This window comes from Octopus bimaculoides, chromosome 1 (assembly GCF_001194135.2).
Source record: "Octopus bimaculoides isolate UCB-OBI-ISO-001 chromosome 1, ASM119413v2, whole genome shotgun sequence".
NCBI classification, from domain to species: Eukaryota; Metazoa; Mollusca; class Cephalopoda; order Octopoda; family Octopodidae; genus Octopus; species Octopus bimaculoides.
Window position 1 is genome coordinate 36,820,964 of NC_068981.1, and position 10,695 is coordinate 36,831,658.

The window sequence follows — 10,695 nt, forward strand, 5'->3', positions numbered from 1 at the left end:
CAGCAGCACCATCGCTAATGATAATGGTAATAATGACAACAGTAATAACAACGATAACGCTATAGCGCTGATAACAGCTCCAACAACAATGACGATGACTATAGCAGCACTAACAGAGACACCAAAAAAAACGACAACGTCATCGCCAACACCAACTCCGCCACCAATGATGTCCCCTATGCCAGCATGGAGACCTTCAAGCAGCGCCTCTCCAACCAAAAATCTGCATTTAGGATCTCGAAAGGATGTTATGCCACATCCCTGGCCAGTCACATGTGGTACCTGAAGAACGAAGGGACTCCACATTTAACCACATGAAAAATCTTAGAAAAACCAGGTCCCTTCATCAACAAAAGCAAGCATTGCAAGCTGTGCATAGCAGAACGGGTGAGGATATCAAACAACTCCCTCGACCTGGGGAACATCTTAAATTCCAAGACGGAAGTATTTGGACCTTGCTTACACTTCAGGTGTTTCCTACTGAAATCCGGGGACCAGCATACTGCCTGGGTGGATTCCAGGTAGTGGTCTAAGGAAGACAACCCTATGCACTTGACCTTTCTCCTTTGTCTGTTCAATAACTAGCCATGTGGTTTTTTTCTCCCTCCGTTTTCAAGAGAAGTTATCACGTCATGCAGTGGCGTAGCTAGGGTATAGCAGACAGGGCACTTGCCCTAGGCGCGGTTCTGGGGGAGGCGCAATTTTGAATCATGAATGAGTAAAGTAACTTAATTTTGGCAAATTTTTCAGTTCATTCATGCACGTACATGTACGCTGTGGCAAATTTTGTTGATATGGGGTTGGTCTCAAGAATGTGACCAATGCATTGTTATTCCCTTTTTACCGAAAATATTGTGAAACTGTCAAAATTGTATCTTATACAGAAAAAATTGTCAACATTTACCTCACGTGTGACTGAATATTGAGAAAAGTAAATATTGTAAAACTCAACATTTACTGGATGAATTGGGATTTTTATTTTGCCACAGTGGTATGCAGCGTTACTTGCCCTATCTGATGCAAAAGAATTGAAGTGCGTAGATCTGCGTAGAGCGAAGTTATCCGGGATAATATTTTTTAATCTTCATAACTATACTGACTTTGAGGAAGATCGCTCATACATTATGCTCACCTAGTTGCTGTAATAAGTAAGAATAGTGCCTTTAAAATTTTTCAGTCATTTTAGCATATTACCTCAATAATATAGCTAAAAATAGATAATTTCTCAAGAATGAGTTTGTTTTCACATCATTTAACGATATTTTATGGAGAAGTAAGTAGTATATTCCATGAAATAAAAGTCGATATTATTTTTCCGTGGTGACTTGGGATGTTTGTTTTTCCACCATTGTGTGGAGTGTTACTTAATCTATCTAATACAAAAGGATTGAAGTGGGTAGGTCTGCATAGAGAAAAGTTATTGTACATAACATGCTTTAATACAGCTATATTGCTTGCAATGAATAATGCTTATATGCTCGCCTAGAACATATTTGAAATAAAAACGGTCTATGCAAAGGTGTTTTCGTAGTCACTTAGTCATTTTTCATAAGTACATTAAAAAATAGAAAAGATCTTAAGAATGTGCATTCAATCGAATGTACGCGACTAATGGCTCGGTCATTTTACTGGCTCTTGTGCTGTAACACATTGAGCCAACGTGTTGGAAGCTTCATATGACTCTGCCTATGAGTCATACCCTGCCGTACATTGATCATTATAATCATTGACATACGTTGCTCCCATATCCGCCAAAAAATTCAAAACTTTTAGAAATTTAACTCGATAAATAATTTTGACATGTTTAACAGGCTAATCTACCACTGTGATATGTTTGAATTTTTCATGATTTTTTCAAGTAATGGTTTCTTGCTTTTAGAAAATCGTTATAAAAACATGAAAAGACCATTAACTAAGGAAGAAAGTGAAGCAGAAGGGCGAAAAAGACACAAGTTGGAGACAGAAGAATCTAAGAAGTTGAGCAAAGTTTTCATGTCCCTCTTTCTAAAACATACCGATAGTTCTTCAACACCTACCAAGAGGTCACGCATTTTATTGTCCAGTACTGCTTCGAGTAACAGTCCACCTCAAACTGATGCAGAAGACAATTGTCTTAAGTCTGACAATGGTGAAAACAAACCTGAAATCAATACGGTCGAAAACAGTAACACTGCACTTGAAGAAGTGATCGAACAGCATGACCTTGGGCTCCTTAATTTTGACACGAATACCGGGAAGGTGGTAGTTCCTGAATATTGGAGGATAGAAATAGCTAAGCTAGGCTGGAAATATTTTCAGAACTGTTGCCAACAAATAACCGCTCAATGAATAAAAACTGGTTCAAAAGGAAATTGGGAAATGGTTGAGGTGAGGAGATTGTTCACTTATGGCTACTCTATTCCCCTCATAAGTAGTCTGCATTCTGTTTGTGTTGTCTACTTTTTTCCCGATCAGATTATCAATCGTCATTAAAGCAGGAAAGCAGATTTTACCAGTGGAAAGCGCATGAACGAATGTTGGTTCATGAAAATGCTAAGAATCATCGAGATAGTTTCACACAGTGGAAAGAAATCTAACCGATAATAGGTGTTTCATAGACGCTGCTCTCAAGTCACAAATCGACCGTGAAAAGCAAAGATGGCGTGATGTTTTGACGAGAATTCTACATTGCATTAAGTTTCTTGCAACTCAGAATTTAGCCTTGCGAGGTCATAGGAAGTCACTTCAGTCGACTGAAGACTCAAATGTCGGTAATTTTCTTGCTTTGCTTAAGCTTTTGGCCATCTTTGATCCCGTCATGAAAGAACACCTTTGCTATGTAGACAGTCGCCCTTGATCGACATCTTATCTTTCACTCGATGTTCAGAATGAATTTATTTATCTCAAGGCATCAGCCGTTCGTCAGAATCTGCTAAAGGGCATTCGCAGGGCCAAGTATTATGGTGTCATGTTTGACACAACCCCTGATAGAATACACCGTGAGCAGATTTCGCAGGTAGTAAGGTATGTAGAAGTTGACTTCGAAAAAAAGTGTGTTTGGGTGAGAGAAACCTTCCTCGGGTTCATTCAAGCAGGCGAAAAGGATACAGAGAGTTTAGTTGATGTAATTTTGAAACAGTTGGCCGATGACAAAATGGCATTGGAAGATTGTAGGTCCCAGTGTTATGATAATGTAGCTGTGATGGCTGGGCACAGAAGCGGGGTCCAGCAGAGATTCAACGAAAAGAACAAATTGACCCTATTCGTAAATTGTGACATCCATTCGTTAAACTTAGTCGGCCTACACGCAGCTAAACACGAGTTGGTGATGTCTGCATTTTTTGGCACAATCGAAACACTACGTATTCTTTTCTCGTTAGACATACTGCTGGGAAAAACTGAAGGCCATAATGCCTGTGGTTCTTAAGTCGCAATCAGAGACGAGATAGTGTCCTCGGATGGATGCAGTTAAAAACGTAAGAAACTACCTTGCTGAAATTTTACAAGTTCTTCAAGACATCGTCGACAAGAAAACGATGCAACTGAGACACGGAACGATGCTAACTTGCTGTTTAACCGTATACTCCATTACGAATTATTGGCATTGCTTAGTTTCTGGAATAGCGTCCTCACACGGATCGATCGTGTTCAAAAGAGGCTTCAGGATCCGACAATGAATTTCCATGATGCATCTCCCGACTTGAAAGGTCTCTGCGACTATTTTATCGCTTCCAGAGAAGTTTTAGTAGCTGATTCACTCGAAGAAGGACTGAACATTTGCAGAAGGCGGCAAGTTGACGTCAAGCCATGTCGAAGATCTCAACGTTTCATTCACGATGTTTCCATCGACCATCTTCTTAAAGGAATGAACGCGAGGTTTTCCCGGCTGCACGATCTTGACGCTAAATTTGACTTCCTTATCGATATCTGGTTTCTGCATAATGGCAGTTTTGCGGATCTCTGAACACATTGCAATACCTTAGTGAGGTGGGTCGTCACGAGTAAGTTCAGATCTTCGGCATGAGAGCAGTTTTATTCCACTATGCATTACCAGTGAGGAGAGTGTCTTTTTACCATGCTTTGTGATTTTCCTGTGCACATCTTCATCTTCAAGCTGCACGAGAACCTATGTATTTTGATTAACAGATACCAGCTGCTGCATTTTCTTATAGCACCAAAATAAATGTGACAGTCAACTCTAATTTGTCTTCCTACTTTTTGATGTTCTTTATCATGGCTCTTATTAAACCAGAAGATTATAATATTGCCAGGGCCTTAGCCATATGCACTATTTTCGCCATGCTAAAGACCAAATAAAACATCACGAATTCTGGTGGTTGTATAGTTCACTCATCGTTTAGATAATTTTCAGCTTGAGTCCTCGTTGATTACATGTGCTCCATTATATTAATTTCCCTCTGGTGAATAACAGGAAAAAAATAACATGACTCACCTTTATGAAAATCGTTCACCCTTCTGCTCACAGAAGATTTATTACACCAATCCATACAAAACGGGTAGTCTCCAGAGTGCATATAGATTAGTTGTTTGAGAATGCATTACATGCACCATAACTGGATCTTTGATCCAAATCCTGTGCAGTACTCAACCAATTTTCAAAACTCACATGATAGGTAAAATTACCAATCATTACAGATTAATGTGCTGAGCCTCTATCAGTTTAATGTGTTCAATATACCATAAAAGAAAATAGTCTCACTACAGCATAATATGCTAGATTTTAAAATCCTAGTAGATTTGTATATATCGATGTATTGTTTAATTTCTTAGGTATAACTCTTTATTCAGCTACTTATAAATGTTGCTCCTGTAATAATTTCATTGATAATTAGTATATTAATATGAACTCAACTCAATAATTAGTGGCATTTCGTCTGTTTGAGCTCAAATTCTGGCAAGGTTGACTTTACCTTTCATCTTTTCTGGGATGACAAAATAAGCATCAGTTGAGTACTGGGGTTGCTGTAATTGACTTACCTCTCCCTTTGATATTGTTGCCATGTGTCAACATTTAAAACCAGTATTAAAACATCTTAAAGGGGAAAATATATATTTAACTTAGCCTATTAAAACAACATTTCTACATCAACTACTTCATTACTAAACCAGTTTTTCATGCATTCTGTTGCAAAGCTGTTGTGATGGATTCCACTTCATGCAGTATATATCTTTAAGTAATGATTTAGATGGTATTAACATACATAAGATGGACATTTCTAACTTTAGTATTGGGAATAAGGAGAAAGCTCTTCCAGCAGTAGCTGAAAGGAGCTTGATCGAGAGAAGCAATAGTTGTCACCACATTTAGTCGAGATATGTTAAATCATAATTTTTAGCACATTTTTTTCTTCATTAAGTGGTTGATCTTGAAGTAACAATTCCCTCTCTTCTTTATTAATTTGTTCCTAATATTCTTAATGGACTAAGTTGGAAAATTATATAACTAATGGGATAATTAACTTTGGCTTTCCCTAAATAACATTGTTTGGATCCAACACATCAAGCAACCTTTACTTCGTCCTCACGATAAAATAAAATAAGCAAGCTCTATGACATCCGCTTTGTAAAGAAAATATAGTAATTAAAAATATTTGGTCAAATTGTCCATGAAAATTTTGCTGAATTATCCAGATGAATGCTTTCAACAGAGGTGTTGTCACAATAAATTTCAACAATTCTGAGATAAGCTGAAGGGTCATTAACATTAATTCTACTTATATCATTAGATATCAAAGTCTTGTTTTTTGAAATTACTGAGAACCCTTTTGACACTAGTAATAATAACATTCCTTAACATATGAATCGTAAATGATTCTGACAGAAACTCTGCATTAAGCTTATTAATATCAATTAAAACATAGACTGGGGGGGGGGGAGCAATTTTTCTAATTGGATTTTGCATTACTTCTATTATTGTTAGAGCTGCAGCTATCAAGTAGATAAAAGTGCAGGCTATTGTTCTAAATATATTTTACACAATTTTCTCAAGGCAAAACCATCTTGTACAACTGTTGTGGAGAAATTTTGAGGATTGTTATTTGTTTTTTTCTTGTTTCAGTGGCACCATTCTGAAGGATTTAGTAAAAAAATTCACCTCAGTACTTATTTTAAAGACTGGCACTCAGTCTATTCATCTCTTTTGCTGAGCCACTAAGTTATGAGGACGTAAACAAACTAAAACCAGTTGAAACAAACACCCTCATGCACATACATATACGTATACAATGGGCTTCCATACAATTTGCATCTACGAAATTCCTTCACAAGGCAGTAGCTGGCCTGAGCTTATGATAGAAGACACTTGTTCAATGGGACTAAAACCATGATCACATTGCTGGAAAGTGAGCTTCTTAGCCACATGGCCATATCTGCATCTATATAAAGTTTTTAGATCCAATATATTCATTTAGGCACTTAGGACTATTGCTGAAGTATGAAAAAATTGTATGGTAGTTCAGTGCAGGTTGTAGAAGTGTTCAAGTACTATGAATGGCAAACACAAGGTTGTGTGGAGATTTTAGGGTTTTTGATTCTTATAATAACACTAGTACTATTTCTGGCAAAACCTGTTAAACTTTCAAAGGTGATTTCAATATTGTTAAAAAAGCCTGTATACAATTGTAATTCCAAGAACTGTTGTGACTTTAATTTCTAGAAGTATTTATATTTCCTCACAATCCTTTCGTGTGTGTGTGTATCAGTATCATAATATCTAGCTACTACAAATTGTTTAAATGTTGAAATGTCTGTTGTCTCATCAATAGGAGAAAGTTTTGTCAGTGTTAAATTAAATGCAATGTAAATGTTATTGAAGCTGCCATTGTTCTTACAACATACACATATGTACACACCATATCTTCATGAAATTTTATTGTAGTCACTTATTGTCAGTCCATATTGTACATGAATGCAATATGGAAATTTTTGTGTTCTACAATTTACTTCTCTATGAATTAGAAACCTGAAATGTATTGTCAAGTAGGGAAACTCACCAAAATGAACAACTTTAATATGCTTTTTCCAACACAAAGAAATACTAACTGTATTTTTATTTTTTAGTTCGTTCTGTCAGGCACACTCCTCTTAGTAAAAAAATTGTGTTTTGTATTACATTTTAACATTCAAACTGAAATTTGTATTAAGTTAGTACCTACCAATCATTTTCTTAATTGAATTAAATTGTTGTTTTGTCAGACTTTATGTAAACGGGTTATGGTACAACACATTCTCTCCATATCAAGATGACATTGTGTTGTTGATTACTGCTTTATTTTGGTCTTTTTAAATCTCAATAAAATATTTCTCTTTACCTATGTCAGCTATAGTTAATTCCACCTCCAATTTTTGCCAAGTTATACTTTCTGATTATGCTTGATATCGTTTATCATTTCTATATCTGGACAAATTTTAGCAATGAGACCTGGTAAATGATCTAAAGAGGCAATTGCTAAATTGTGTTCTGTAATAAATCCACACAGTTTAAGCTCAGCAGCTGCTTTCTGTCCAGAATGTGAACAGAGGATCACCAGATTTCATATTATTTTAATGGAATTTGCTTTTCTGTATTTTTAAATCTTTCAATCTGATTTAAACTAAAAGCGATTTTGCAATTTCAAAATGTTTCACAACCTTAACATGAGCCATATTTACTGACAGGCAAAACAATTTTTTTATAAAAACCTGTTGATTTTTGTTACTTTTCTTAGGAATGCTGTTTTCATCATTTTCATTATTATTTGAGTAAATCCATTTTTTTTTTGTTTACACATAATAGGCACACACACACATGAATGCATGCACGTGCATACACACACACACGCATGCACGCGCACACGCACACACACACGCACACACACACACGTGTATATAAAACAAACAAATAGGAATTATGGAATTTTCAGAAAACACTTGTCAAAGTAAGCAAACAACACCTTGTACTGGCAGACAGCAAGATGAACAGAAGAATACATTACATGATTGCATAACATTACTTAGAGTCTCACTTCTCCAGTCCTCATTTATGTAATAATCTAGAAAGATGTTAAAGAACACACATCTGATGTAGATAGCAACCTTACTGGTCATAATCAAATTAGTCTTGATTGGTAGCTTCTCTTGGTTCAGTTATTATTAATTGCTTGCTATACTATTCACATTTCTCATTCAAGCAAACAATCCATCATCAAAGCACTTCCATCCCTCTATAAGTTATGAAAACCCTACCAGTGAAGATTTAAACAAATTTCTCTCTGGTAACATCCTGCTTCATACAAACGTTTTTGTTAGTAATTCATAACAGCTTATACTTCTCTTTCACAGTGCAGAATGGAGTGTAGAACATTAGCAAATCTTTTATGCTCCATTTCTCAAATGGGAAAATATAATATAATATAAAATAAAATAATATAATATAATATAATATAGATGTATATATATATATATATCATTTTATGTCTCTTTTCCATAACTGTATGGTTTAAATGGCTCTCAAGTGTCTCACCTGGCTGTTGGTATTAAAAAAAACTATCCATGACAGGACAAAGTAATTCCTGCTATTTGGTATCAGTTTTATTTGCAGTTACTACTTTCTTCAATAGCTTACAATACAGCTTGGTGGTGGTAGGCTTGGTTTTTCCATAACTAAGTGTTATATATATTTAGTTATTAAGTCATTTGTTAAAACATTTTAAAACTGTTTGGAATTTTTAACAGTAAGGTCTTTTCTATCTGATTTCTTGTGTAATAGTAATGGATTATAGCAAAATAATTGAAGGCAGAATCTTCTAGTGAGCCATTAATACAAAGCAAAGTAATTGCATAAAAAAAAAGAAACTTCTGTTAATCTGGCCCACTATGTGCCATCTCTACTTTCTGCTTTTTCTATCACTACTGTAATGGCCTCTACTCCTCAGATCTGGCTGGTCTCACACCACCTGTACTCAAGCACTCTCAATTTATTCATCTTACCTTCTCTCATTGCTCATGTTGCACCCAAACTCTTAGACTCAGCACTAATCACTATACCCAATCTTTTCTTCTGAGTATGTCAGCCCTCTGAAATTCTTTCCCTGCACTTGTCAACTTGCAACATTTTAAACAGAATTTTAATGTTATTAGTCTTACTTGCTTCAAATTCCTACAGGGGTCATAAGAATAACCCCTTTCTTCAAATCAGACTAATATTAAAGAAATATATGTGTATGATGAAGCTAAAGGTTGTCATTTTAGATAGTGTTACTGTTTATATTCAGTGTGAATGTTATCTCTGTTCAATGTATTTCTATTAGAATGAATAAGCTTCTTAGTTGATATGATGATCTTTTCCTATTCAAAAGTTATCAATAATACTTGATACTTTTTCTTTTTATTTCTAAGTAAGAACATTTTTCTTTGCCAAGACTTCAGGGTCTTAGACAACTTTGAATATATATATAAATGGAACTGTAAATATTCTAAAGCAACAAGAATTCTCTAGATCTGATTTCTCTGTTTATTCTCTACTGCCAATTGTTAATGTGTCAAAACTTAGGCAAAGAAGCCAATAACAAACAAATGCTATGTGCTTCTAGTTAAAGTAACCAAAAATTCGTTGATATAACTGAAGCATTTTCTCCTTTTAGTAATCACCTAGCAATAACAATAATATCCAGATAACCTTTTGATATAAGTGTTATCAATCTTGTTAGATTACTGAATGTACCAATGAACTTATTCTAAGAAGTCAGTGACACTTTGCTGACCTATGAGCAATTAGGCTGCCTGACAAGATTTCTCTTGAATCCTTGTTATGCTCATCATTGATATATAAATTGTTGAGATCATATAAACTGACATGGCTATTAACAATCATTAAAACTAGATAAATTTAGACGTCTACAAATCTTTAAATTATTACAGATTATTCCTATTTGAGATGAGTGCAAAGTATAATTATATCTATTGATATAGATTAGGTTTTCTTTTACTATCCCATTCGCAATATTGAAAGATAGAATATTTATAAACATCATCGTGTAGAAGTTATAAGCTGATCCCTTTACCTACAGTTTCTTAGCACATATATTCAGCTAGGTTTTTGAGATGTGAAGGGTTCCTTTTTAAACTGTAAAAATTCTCCATTTCTATTATCTATAAATATTGAAACAAACATTTAAAAAAAAAATATTTCTTAGATATTTAACAGCTCTCAAGAAATACAATGGCAGCATAGAAAAGGTCATGGATCATATGTTCAAAATTTCATGGTAGTCTTTCAATGTGTCACTTAATTTCATTTGACTTATAGTAGATTCTCAGTAATGATATAAACTTGTGACAGGCTTTGTTATTAATGCAATTAAGATAGTTAATACATCATCATCATCATCATCATCGTTTAACGTCCGCCTTCCATGCTAGCATGGGTTGGACGATTTGGCTGAGGACTGGTGAAACCGGATGGCAACACCAGGCTCCAATCTAATTTGGCAGAGTTTCTACAGCTGGATGCCCTTCCTAACGCCAACCACTCAGAGAGTGTAGTGGGTGCTTTTACGTGTCACCCGCACGAAAACGGCCACGCTCGAAATGGTGTCTTTTATGTGCCACCCGCACAAGAGCCAGTCCAGGGGCACTGGCAACGATCTTGCTCGAAAACCCTACAAAGGCCAGTCAGGCGGTATATATATATATGTCTGTATGTATTGTCGTCGTTGT